The 13,675-nt window shown below is 34.5% G+C and overlaps 1 pseudogene; it reads left to right on the top strand.

The window, feature by feature from the left end:
* Window positions 1-210: 210 nt before the first annotated feature.
* LOC149165063 (putative histone H2A variant 3 pseudogene) lies at window positions 211-10,694 on the top strand (annotated as a pseudogene).
* The last annotated feature ends 2,981 nt before the right edge of the window (window positions 10,695-13,675 follow it).

A 13,675-nucleotide genomic window follows, 5' to 3' on the forward strand; every position in this document is an offset into this window, starting at 1 on the left:
CATTTGCAGCTCTATAGATCTACTTGATTATAAAAGCGTTTATACCCATCTAACCCAGGTTTATAGATCTACTTGATTATATTGCTCTATTTAGTTGTTTTCTTTTTTGCAACCCATGTAACCCATGTAAAGTGTATTCTGAGAAAAAGACGCCATTTGCAGGTCTATAGATCTACTTGCTTATCCAAGCGTGTATACGAGGAAGACACAATGGTTGTGGGAGAGAATCAATCTGGGAAAGGTGCCAAGGGCCTACCGAAAGGCAATCAATCTGTCAAAGGTGCGAACGTCCCACAGAAGGGAAAATCCACCACTGCGGCTAATGATAAAACTGAGAGGAAAAATCCGGTTTCTCGCTCGTTACGTGCCGGCCTATAGGTTCTAATGTTTTCCAATATTGATACTGCATTCAATAGTTGTGTTACATGATTACAGCAAATGTAGTTTCCTTTTGATTTTTTCGACGTTTATGTTGCTCATTCTTCTGAAATGATATATGTCTGTGACCTTTACTATTCAATGAGAGATCCGTGTAAATGCGCGTGCCCTAGGTTCATTTGTTATTAAATACCAAATTTCAGGTGGACTGTGTGAGACCCATATTGTTTATTTTATGAATTTTGAAAACCGTTTCATATTCCAGAAACCTCTTATGACATTTCTAGGATGGTCTAGATCTTTTGGTTAATGGTTGTTAAAATATCATTTCGGGACACACATGAAGAACCATTAAAATCCTATGGACATTAATGGCTTATGGCTGTATGTAAAATTAAGAAAAAATTCTTAGAAATATCTTTCTCGCCTACCTCCAGAAACCCTAGCAATTGTAGACCACACTTACCCTCTCAGCTACATCCTTTTGGTTTGTGCTGTTGGATCTTCTACATTTTCAACAGTGATTCTGCATGCGAAAAGAACTGAAAAGAATAGTTGAAACTTAATGCCCAGGGATACGAATTACCTCCAGCCATTGGTGATGTTTTGATGCAGGCCACAGTCCACTTGCTTCTTCTTCAGCACTCCAGCTTCAATCCAAGCAAAAGAAAAACATACAAAATTCTGAAGGCACTTCCAAGCTCTGCTATCTCAGCTAGATGGTGTAAAAAACCGAAGGGGATTGAGAGAGGAGCTTGGGGACCAAACAGATGAACATATAGCTGAGCTTTCATCAACTTTCTAATAGCTATGTGTTAGATGTCCCACAAATCAAGACAGAGAACTCGAATCAAAGTGATGGACCACTTTAGTAGCTCCCAATTATAAATTTAGTAATTGCAGTTGATTTTATTAACTTAAGGAAACTACTGCAGTTGGTTTCCATAAGTTAAGGAAAGACTGCAATTTAAATTCCACAATTGTAGGCAGCAATTGTGCAAAACTTAATGGAGCTTAACATTCTCCCACTTGGTCCATACTTCCAAACTTAATGTCTCAACTTAAAAGGCATTGATAATCTGTATTAAGTAATAGATACATGAATCATGGCGATAAGTCCTCTAATGACGAGTATTATCTTCCATGTATTACTATGCATTTATTCTTATTATAATTTATGTGGCAACAATTTCTTAATGAATAAACCTTATGTTTATTCTTGGTCCTTCTTAAATGAATTTTCTCAAATAAACTTAAAGTGCACATAAATATGAGAAAAAACATCACAAAAATTAAGAATTTCATTAAAATAACATTGTCCATACAATGAGAAACTACATAATGGAACCAAGTCCCATATTCAATACATGATCCTTGAATTTAAACGGTGGCATGCCCTTAGTCAAAGGATCAGCGATCATTAACTCAGTGCTGACGTGCTCAATGACCACTTTATTTTCTTTAACACGTTCCCTTATAGCTAAATAATTAATGTCGATGTGTTTATTTCGACTCCCACTTTTATTGTTTTTAGCCATAAAAACAGCAGCTGAATTATCACAATATATTCTCAATGGCTTAGATATAGAATCCATAATTCTAAGCCCAGAAATGAAATTCCTAAGCCATACACCATGTAAAGTAGCCTCAAAACAGGAGACGAACTCGGCTTCCATAGTGGAAGTGGCAATCAAGGTCTGCTTGGCACTCCTCCATGATACAGCTCCACCGACCATCATAAAAACGTGATGTTGATTTGCATGAATCAACACATCCAGCAAAGTCAGAATCTGAGTAGCCAATTACTTCCAAGTTGTCCGTCCGTCTATACATAAGCATGTAGTCTTTGGTTCCTTGAAGGTACCTCATTACTTTCTTTGCAGCTCTCCAGTGGTCTAAACCTGGATCACTCTGATATCATCCCAACATTCCCCCAACAAATGCAATGTCAGGTCTTGTGCAGACTTGAGCATACATTAGGCTTCCGACAACAGAAGCATATGGAATGTTCTTCATTTGTTCCCTTTCAAAGTCGTTCTTCGGGCATTGGTTCAAATTGAACCTATCACCCTTCACAATGGGAGCTACACTTGGTGAACAATCCTTCATCCGAAGTCTCTCTAAAATTTTATTAATATAGGTTTCCTGTGACAGACCCAAGATGCCTCGAAATCTATCTCTATGGATCTTAATGCCAATGACATAAGATGCCTCACCCATATCCTTCATATCAACATTTTTAGAGAGGAATTGTTTCACCTCATGTAGCAAACCCTTATCATTGGTTGCTAGCAAAAGGTCATCCACATATAAAACAAGAAAACAAATTTTACTCCCACTAACTTTCAGGTATATACATTGATCCATAATGTTTTCTACAAAACCAAAAGAAGAAATTACATTATGGAATTTCAAATACCATTGGCGGGATGCTTGTTTTAAACCATATAATGACTTCTTGAGCTTGCAAACCAATTTCTCACCATCACTAGAGGGGAATCCTTCAGGTTGTTTCATGTAAACCTCCTCCTCTAGATCTCCATTAAGAAAAGCCGTTTTCACATCCATTTGATGCAACTCCAAGTCAAAATGGGCTACTAATGCCATAATAACGCGCAAGGAATCTTTCTTAGATACAGGAGAAAAAGTCTCCTTGTAGTCGATTCCTTCTTTCTGAGTGAATCCCTTAGCAACAAGTCTTGCCTTGTATCTCTCAATGTTGCCCAATGAGTCTTTCTTTGTCTTAAAGACCCATTTACATCCAATGGCTTTTGCACCATTAGGAAACTCAGCAAGATCCCAGACTTCGTTACTCTTTATGGAATTCATCTCTTCCTTCATGGCATTGTACCATAGTTCTGATTCTTTGCAACTCATGGCTTGTGAAAATGATTCGGGATCATTTTCGGCTCCAATGTTGTAGTCAGATTCTTGTAGATACACAACATAATCATTAGGAATTGCTGATCTCTTAGGTCTAGTAGATCTTCTTAATGTTGTACCATCATCTTCCTGAGAAGTATGTGGTTCAACTTGTTGTTCAAAAGTTCCTTGCAACTCTTGAACTCCTTGATCTACTGGAATATCGTCAGCAGCTTGTGGAACTTCAACAATTGGTTGTTCAACACCAATTTGTACTTGAGGGGTGCTATGAACAATAACCAATCTATCACTTGAAGTGGAAGGTTGAGATTCTAAATGGTCCTTCTTAGAAACTATGTTTCTGGTTTGATCGCTCCCACTAATCAAGTCATTTTCAAGAAACTTTGCATTTCTTGATTCCACAATCCTAGTGCTGTGAGATTGACAATAAAATATGTAACCTTTAGACATTTCAGCATATCCAATGAAATACCCACTAATGGTCCTTGGGTCCAGCTTCTTCTCTTGTGGATTATAAATTCTCACTTCAAACGGGCATCCCCAAACACGCATATGTCGCAGACTCGGTTTCAAACCTTTCCATAATTCAAATGGCGTTTTAGGAACTGCCTTGGTTGGAACTCGGTTTAATGTATACACTGCCGTCTTAAGTGCTTCAGTCCACAAGGATTTCGGAAGATTGGAGCTGCTAAGCATACTCCGCACCATGTCCAATAATGTTCGATTTCTTCTTTCTGCTACACCATTCTGGTCGGGTGATCTAGGCATGGTGTATTGGGCAACAATCCCATGTTCTTGAAGAAATTTAGCAAATGGCCCAGGTGCTTGTCCATCTTCTGTGTATCTACCATAATATTCTCCACCTCTATCTGATCTCTCGATCTTAATTTGCTTGCCGCATTGTTTCTCTACTTCAGCCTTAAAGATCTTAAAGGCATCTAATGCTTCGCTCTTTTTATGAAGCATGTAGAGATACATATATCGTGAGTAATCATCTATAAAGGAGATGAAGTATCTCTGACCATGTGAGTCCATGTCTGGACTACATATATCAATATGTATGATTTCTAATATGTCTGAACTCCTATTGGCACCTTTGTTTGACTTGTTGGTCTGCTTTCCCTTTATGCAGTCCACACAAGTCTCAAAATCAGTAAAATCTAGAGTACTAAGTATTCCTTCATTTACCAATCTTTTAATTCTATCTATGGAGATATGACCTAGTCTCCGGTGCCATAATTTAGAGGAATCTTCATTAATAACACATCTTTTAGTGCCAGTGTGAACATGCATTGAATCATAAGTGACATTGTTTTGTAAATTAATGCAGTAAAGACCATTAGACAAAATACCATTCCCAACATAATCAGATTTATAGAATAGACTGAAAGATTTTTCTGAAAAGTTTAAGGAATATCCAAAAGGTACAAGCCTTGAAACTGAAATCAAGTTTCTAGAAAAACTTGGAACATAAAAGGTCTTTTCTAATTCCAAAACAAAACCACTACTTAAAGTTAAATAACATGTTCCTATAGCTTCCACATGTGAGCCCATCTTGTTTCCTGATAAGATGCTTTGCTCACTTCCCACTGGCTTCCTTAGGTTTTGCAAACCTTGCAAGGAATTCGAAATGTGAATTGTTGATCCAGAATCAATCCACCATGTGTTAATATTAACGTTAACCATATTAGATTCATAACAAACAAATGAGATTATTTCCTTAAGTTCGGGAATGTCACAACGAATTTCAGAGAAATTTGCAGGTTGTACTGCTGCATCAAAATAAAGAATCACATGCTTATGTTAAAATTGAGGCTTAATAAACTTTCATGTTTTACCAATGTAAATCATGCTAAAAAGAATTGAATCAAATGACATAAAAATTGCCTGTGGGCTAAATTTTCAATTCAAACAGATTCAATAAAACTTTATGATAAAACTTATTAATTCATAACTCCTGTGGGTAGGTTATGAAATTTTATCCTAATTAATTACATAAATACAATAAAAATTCCTGTGGGATAAAATTTATTATATTCAGTGTAATTAATTACAATTTAATGTCTAAATAATCTTTATGTGATATAAGCAATCAAAATATATAATTTTATTTAATTAAAGTTGCTGTGGCTATTCTCTAATTAATTAAAATCATATAGATCACTAGACATTGCTTTGTTGCATAAACAAAACTTAACCAGAGAGAAAAATAATGTTTACTGAAAGGAGTAAGTGAAAATGACATTTTAATAAACTCCATATAACTGTAATAATTTTCCAGCAAAATCAAAATTAAGGTTAAAGCAGTCAGCATTACCGAAAATAACTACAAATTGATTGTTCAATTTATAAACTAAACCCGGAGATTGACTGAAGCAGCGTTGATCTACTTTGCATTTGCATAGCAAATGCAGTTCGAAGGCTAGCTGGCTTGACTTCAGGCTCCGTCCTTAAGTTTATAAAGCAACAAAAATTGACCAGCAAACAAACTATTTTGCTCACAAGATAAATAAAATTAAATTTAAATTTTAAAGTTGCATCCCACTTTCCAAATTGGGATAATTTTACAACATCATAAACTGAAATTCATTAAAGAAAATGCCAAGAACAGTGCCGAATGTAATCTCTTATATTTGCACGATATTATAACTATGGCACAAAATTCCTACATGCTTTGATCTCGAAAGTTTCAACACCTATATTGTTTAGGATGTATAGCACATCAAAATATCACCGTTATTGCAATGTGCAAGTCTCATAGTTTATAGTTTCTGAATCACTGAAATAGATAAGTTATGAGAAAAACAATATTTAAAAAGTTATCGAACTGTCGACAAAATTATAATTTATTTTTATTCCTGCGTGTTAAGGCTGAGCCTCCTCGAGAGGAAAATTATAATTTTTTATCTCTTCTTCTTTTTTCTTTTTTTTTTCAATTTGGTTCACGGGCACTCAATGAGTGGCCGCTACGTCCACGTAGAGAAGCGGGGCAATTCCACCCGAAGGGATCTATCGGTCGGCCATATTAGGCCTAACCCCGAGGGTGTCGAGGAGATTTGACCCCGTGACCTCCGAACTGGGAAAGTGCTTAGCAACGGGAACTCGACCATTTGAGCTATCCCTTGGGGCTTTTTATCTCTTCTTCTTATCGAAACAACAGCGCATTAAAAAATGTCTCTAGACAGGTAGTCAACATCCTTAAACAGCGTGTGGGCGGACACCACACTATCTATGACAACCTACCAATGTAGATATCGTCAACCCACTGTATATACAGGCTTTCGAGGTTCTCAAGTATTGTTTATGCCCTACGGCTCTTAATTATGTATTGTTTAAAAAAAAAATGCTGTTGTTTACATGGACGTTTGGTGACATTCAACAATCATCCTGTACTATTTTATCTTGTTTCATGATAATTATGATCTTCATAATGAGAGAGCTTGCATTCTTGTAATTATTGTCTTCATTGTTTAATGCGGTGTAATTACTAGGCAACTTAGAATTATGTTTGTAAACTGATGTGGCAAATCCTATTACCTGCATTCCTCTGCAAACGTTTGCGAGGGAAGCAAATACATTGCCTTTCCAAATATTTAAACAGGACAAACCGGTATCGTTGCATACCGTTTCCCACTGTTAAATGTGCATCTTATCAACACTACACCTAAAAGTTCAGCTTAGTTTTAGGCTAATCTACTTCATAAATATATTAAGAGTTACCCTAATTCTACAAAGAGCTCAATTAAAATTACATCATTTAAAAACTAAATCGTTGCATTATTTATACATCAGTCTATTTATAAATTCATACCAAGAAATCGTAATGCAGCTCTAGCTATAATATTAAAGATCACTTTATTTATTTAAGAAAGATGGGGCACCATCCATACCCTTAGGTTCTTATCCAGTTTCCTTGAGTTTCAAAATTTTAAAACAAAAACGAAAAGGTAATTCCAAAAACCAAAATCATATGATTTCCTCAAATTTGCATCTAGGATACCGCCATGAAACACAATTATTATGGGTTTGGATAAGCCCATGAAACTCAATGTGCTCTGTATTGCCGTTTCCAGCATGACAAATTCGATGAAGTCATATACCATTTGGCTTGGGAGTGCATGCAGCTTGGCTTGGGAGCGCATGCAGCTCGACTGTGGCGCCCTTGGGGTGCACAGAAAGACAAAAGGGCGGCGAGAGCACACCAAGGTAGAGGTAATAGAGGCTCTGATACCAAATGTTGGATATTCTACATTTTCAACAGTGATTCTGCATGCGGAAAGAACTGAAAAGAATCATTGAAACTTAATGCTCAGGGATACGAATTACCTCCAGCCATTGGTGATGTTTTGATGCAGGCCACAGTCCACTTGCTTCTTCTTCAGCACTCTAGCTTCAATCCCAGCAAAAGAAAAACATACAAAATTCTGAAGGCACTTCCAAGCTCTGCTATCTCAGCTAGATGGTGTAAAAAACTGAAGGGGATTGAGAGAGGAGCTTGGGGACCAAACAGATGAACATATAGCTGAGCTTCCATCAAGCTTCTAATAGCTATGTGTTAGATGTCCCACAAATCAAGGCAGAGAACTTGAATCAAAGTGATGGACCACTTTAGTAGCTCCCAATTATAAATTTAGTAATTGTAGTTGATTTTCTTAACTTAAGGAAACTACTGCAGTTGGTTTCCATAAGTTAAGGAAAGACTGCAATTTAAATTCCACAATTGTAGGCAGCAATTGTGCAAAACTTAATGGAGCTTAACATGTGCTGGCTTTGATGTTTTCCTTGGGTTGTTCCTTGCTAGTTATTATCATCTTTTATGTTCATTTGAGTTGTGGAAGAATGGTCTGTGATAGGATCGTGAAAAGGTAAAACCATTAAGTGAAAAGGTACGTCCTCCTTTTGTAGACACACAACATTGATTTCGAATTGAAGCCAGCAGTGGAGGGCTTTTAAGTAGAGAGTTTTCAGAGCGTCTCTGGGGTCAACTCTACCGGAAGGTGGAGGATCGCTCTAGTTGAGGACCATGCACAAGGTTAACCTCAATGCCTTTAGCTCTTGATGAGATCCATGGCATTGAGGTTATTTGCTACATAGTACATAAAATAGAATTGAAAGAATGAAATTATCGAACTCGAACCTGGGGATTGTGGTGAACAACATGTGCGAAGAGTGATTAATTGGTTATTGCGGACAAGATTGTTTTGAGTAGGAAACCTCACCGAGTCGGTATTGATATGCTAGCTCCATAGTGTTGTAGGTTTTTTTTGTATTAATCTTTCCATTATCAAATTTAAATTTGATTTTGTTGGACATTGGATAAACTAATGCTCCAGTGTGTTTAGCTATATGAACTAACCACCTCTAGGGGATCCTTATTTTTGGCTGTGCCATCCTTGACTTGACTAACACCTACTGGTTTTGGTCTAAGGGAAATCATGATTCCCAACAAGTAGTATCAAAGCATGGTCACAACTTGGATACACACCCAACACACTTTAGGGGGAGATTGAAAGACATTATATAAACTAATGCTCCATTAGTGTGTGTGTGTTTTTTTTCTTATTTTTACAAGTTAAATTCTATGGCCATTGAGTTGTTTGATCATGCTTTTAGAACCCATTCTCCATAAATTCTCAACATTCTTCTTCTCACAAGAAGGTGTTCACTCACATACATTACAACTCATATATAGTTCTTGGTAGAAGAAATCATCCTTATTTGCTTGTATTACAAAGATTTGTTTATATTACTTGTAGAGACTAGTTTTTAAATTTTTGCAATATCAAAATTTCTCTTTTTAGGAAACCCTAGTTGCTTCATCTAAAACATAACCATAATAGTCCATTTTTTTAGCTTTAGTCATTACTTTTACCAAAACTAATAATGCCAAGGGAGAATTTTATTTTATACCTGGAACACAATATCTTGATCTCTGCAATAGGTGAAATGGGTGCCCGTGAATCATCAAAAAGTACCATCCAAAACATTATAGACAATAGTAGATATAGAGAAATTAATTGAGCGATCTCCCTCTTAGTTGTGATTTTTCTCACATCAACATTCTTTTATAGATGGATTTGTAACCATGAAGTCTCCTACTCAATTTCTTTATGGATGTGTGTTGTCAAAACTTGAGACTCAAGTTTTGAAACACTAATTGTGTGGTTGGGATTCTCCTCAGCCAATCACGCATACAAGTCCATTATGAGAAAATCTTTCCTCTTTTGTTGATTTTGCTGTTTCTACTTTGTCAATAGTTGCTTTGAGAACCTACCATATTAAACTCACAATAGACAAAATCAATTAGAAACACATAATGCTTAGCTCACCTTGTTACTATTAAACATTGCATTAGATAAGTGCCTTGAAAAGCTAGAAATATCTAACAACTTATTAAATATTGTATTAGATAAGTATCTAATATCTAACAACTAACATAATCATATACATTAGAAATATGCCCCAGAAAATAAACATCAATACATTTATTTTATTTTATAATACATTTCCTAGTATTTAAATTAAAAATTGAAAATTATTAAAACATGACTAAATTATAATTCTAAATTAAATTATTTCCCATTATTTATATTCAAAATTCAAAATTATTAAAACATAACTAAGTTATAATTCTAAATTAAATTATTATAAATAAGTAAAATATAATTTAAAATTTAAAAATAAAGCAGGAAAATCACAACCCCTACAGTAGTAATTCACTAAGGAAGAAGAATTTCATGCGTGGCAATCCGAATACATCCCTCGGTTACTATGTGGGACAGGTTTTTCAGTTCTTTTACTTGCATTTGTATTTATCGATTTTGATGATTCAAGTGAAGTAATTCCAGAGGTTTGTTTTTATGATGAAACTTCTTCAATGAAGCTATGTAATAATTGAAATACTTCTGTGAGCAAGAACTCCACACAATTCCTGTAATATGTCGAACTTTCTAGACTAGGTTTGTATGTATTTATTTTCTATAAATTTTCATGTCAAAAATCTTGATTTTAATGAATAATTTTAGCATGTTTTTTCCATGAGAAAAATATACTTTTTTAAGCTTTGCAACAATTCAAATACTCTGACAAAGGGCTCCGGTAATATGTGTTCTGAAATGTTTTGCTTCTTGCAGTTTCCAGTTGGACGGATCCACCGTTTGTTGAAGTCTAGAGTATCTTCAAATGTAAGAGTAGGAGCTACCGCAGCCGTATATGCTGCAGGTGTTCTGGAGTATATTACTGCAGAGATTTTAGAACTGGCAGGAAATTCCAGTAAAGATCTGAAGGTTAAACGTATCAGCCCAAGGAATTTGCAGCTGGCCATCAGAGGAGATGAAGAACTTGATACTTTGATTGAAGGTACCATCTCTGGTGGAGGTGTCATCCCTCACATTCACCCGTCACTTTATGGCAAATCCACAAAGAAAGATTAGTTTCTCTGTTTCGGGATGGTTCCAAGCTTTTTATTGAAATCCTTGGCTCAACTCTGTGCTGGATCGGTACATAAAGTGAATTTTGGAATGCACTATATTCTTCTTTATTTTGTTTTATGTGTTATTTCATACAATTATATCAATTTTTTATTATCAGGAAAAATATAAAAGCATGTTAATGTTAATGTTGGAATGTTTAGATGGTTATAACCATTGTTATCTAGTAATAATTAACATGTTTTTCCTTTTTTATTTTGTGTATTTATCTTATTAATTATTAGTTGTATTTGAGTATGTGTTTTAAATTTTTTAACAGGATATTAAAGTTATTTCCAATTTTTTAATATTGCAACAAAGTAGATTTCTGATATCTTTTATTGGGGAGACCAAAATTTACATGATGATTTGCATGTGTCTTTTATTGGAGAGACCAGAATTTGAAGAATTGCATGATCATGCCACTGGCCTAGTTTGGATGTATAAGGATGTTGCCACTGTACTTCATATATTATGATACAATTATGTTTAGTCAAGCATGGATTTAAAATAATATGTGATACACATTATTATCATTTTGTGTTTAAATTCTATTTTAAATTTTTAGATTTCTGTTTTAATTAATTTTTTATAAGGATGTTGTCACTACAATTAATACACTATAATACATCAAAATATTATGCATTTTAGGTCATTATCATTTTGTTTTCAAGTTTTATTTTAAATGTTTAGATTTTTAAATTTTTTTTTTATTGGAAATAACAAAATGTTACATTATTTTATGAAATAGTAAATTTCAAGGATGTTGAATTGTTAAAAGGTGTTTTCTTTTTTTAAGGTAATATGAGTTTCATGTTTAAAATAATATAATGTAATTTTTTTATGTTATGTATGATTAATTAATTTTTTCTCAAGTACTTTATGATTTAGGACTAGAATCTTTAATAGATCTCAACAAATTAAAAAATATATACATATTTTTGATTGACAAATTTGGAATATTGTAATGTAGATGTGTGTTAATATTATAGGAAATTATTATGTCACTAATGTGTGTGAATTTTTTATGTTAGGAAAATAAATGGAAAAAATATATATTTTTATTGGCAAAATGTGAAAAAGATCATTGGGGAGTTAAGTCTTCCCTTTTAATGAGAAAATAATTAATGAACTAGTTATGCCCTAAGAAAAAGAGAAAAAGGGTGCATTTCCTCACTTCCACCAAATCTTTCTTTTCTTTGTGAGAGGGCTCGCAAGCGCAAAGAAAGAAGAGAAAGGGGGAACAATAGAGGTAATGGATGGGCAACCAATTACTAAAGGAGTTCAGAAGATTAATGTTGGATGGAGATCAATGTCATCATTCTCACTCCTCATTAGGGCTACTCTAGAAGAGAAAGACAACAACCACTAATACCCTAGTTGGAAATAGGTACTTGTGCAAAAACTCTTGAATGTTAGGATTGGAAGATTGAAAACATCTTTAGTTTATGAAAACACTACTATGAAGGGAAGAATATCGGGGGAAGTCAGGAGGCCGAGAAGGTTTTTTTCACTCTAAAATTAGTTTCTCAGATAATTATATAAGCATATGACTTAAGAGAGAATAAAAAAATGAAAAAATTAATGTGTGTATGTAGCTAGAAAATGATGGTGCGCATGTATGGTTTGTTAGTGACTAAATGCGTCGATGCTTGTATTGTGTATCTTGAAATTGTTGTTGTGGGAAGAGAAAACACTAGGTAACTATAGGGGAAAAAGAGTACATGACAAATGAGAAAAGAAGGGTGCAATAGGGCAAAGCCCAGAATAAATACGGAATATATAGTTTTTAAAACATTTGTACACTCAGAATCTGTGATTAAACTAAAAGGGAGTTGTACAGTGTTTGGAAATTATAGATGTATGTAGGAGAATTGTTCCTTTGTATTTACATTTTATTTTCTTTAAAAAAAAAAACTTAAGGATGTTATCATGTAGTAAATAATTAATAAAAAAGGAAGGGATAGTGTCTCATTCTGAGACAAATGTATCATTGCTTAGCACAACCCTAGTGTGAGGTGACAAAAAGAAAAAATAAATAAAACAAAGACTGCTTGACACTGAAAATAGTTCTTCCCTTTATGATATAACTACATATAACTCCTTAAATATGTGGGTAGAAACTTAAATTGCATGCAGGGGAAACAATGCCTCTTTACATTAATTGCATGGTAAAACATGAAAAAAACTATGACCTTCCTTATTGTAAGGAACGAAGGATTGGTAACAACCCTAGGAAATGGTCCTTATGGAACACTTAAACAATATATACATTGTTTGAACAACTCAAACAATGTATATATCTCATTGGAAACAAAGTAGATGAGCCATTCATTTTAACTCTAACCCTTTTTGAGCAGAGATTCCACGACCAATGACGTGTCCTATCTAAGTTAGCATAGGCTTACCCTGTCGAGTTGCTACAACTTTGGAGGAAAATTGCAAGAACAACCAAAAAAGAGCCAAAAGAGATGAAGGAAAGAACAAAAATTATGAAGAGAAGCATGACTATATATATATATATATATATATATAGATAGTTATATATATAAACTTGATAGGCCCCCCGCCTTACCATAAATATCGCTAGATGCAAAATGACACCATAAGAAGCTGCTTGGTGAAAAAAAAAGTTTCAATGAGTGCCTATAGTAGCAAAAGAAAGGAAAACCCTACCAGAGCCGAGAGCATAGCTCTTCATCTAGAGAATATGGAGGAAGTATGGAGAGCCCACTGGTTAACATTGGGAAATTTACCCTAATGGGGAGCAACTGCAAAAGTCTACGACCAATCTCCATTAGATGACAAGCGTAAGACCATGATCCAATCCACAGACTAAGGTACTAATTACTCCCTCAGAAATTATGTCAAATGTATATTATGAGTTCGAGAATCTTTGATAAAATTTTTTTATCGTTATGGGTATAATCCAACAAAACATAAGC

Source organism: Pinus tabuliformis, chromosome 5_1 (assembly GCF_031772625.1).
Source record: "Pinus tabuliformis cultivar Carrire ecotype Pingquan chromosome 5_1, CPIR1, whole genome shotgun sequence".
Lineage (NCBI taxonomy): Eukaryota > Viridiplantae > Streptophyta > Pinopsida > Pinales > Pinaceae > Pinus > Pinus tabuliformis.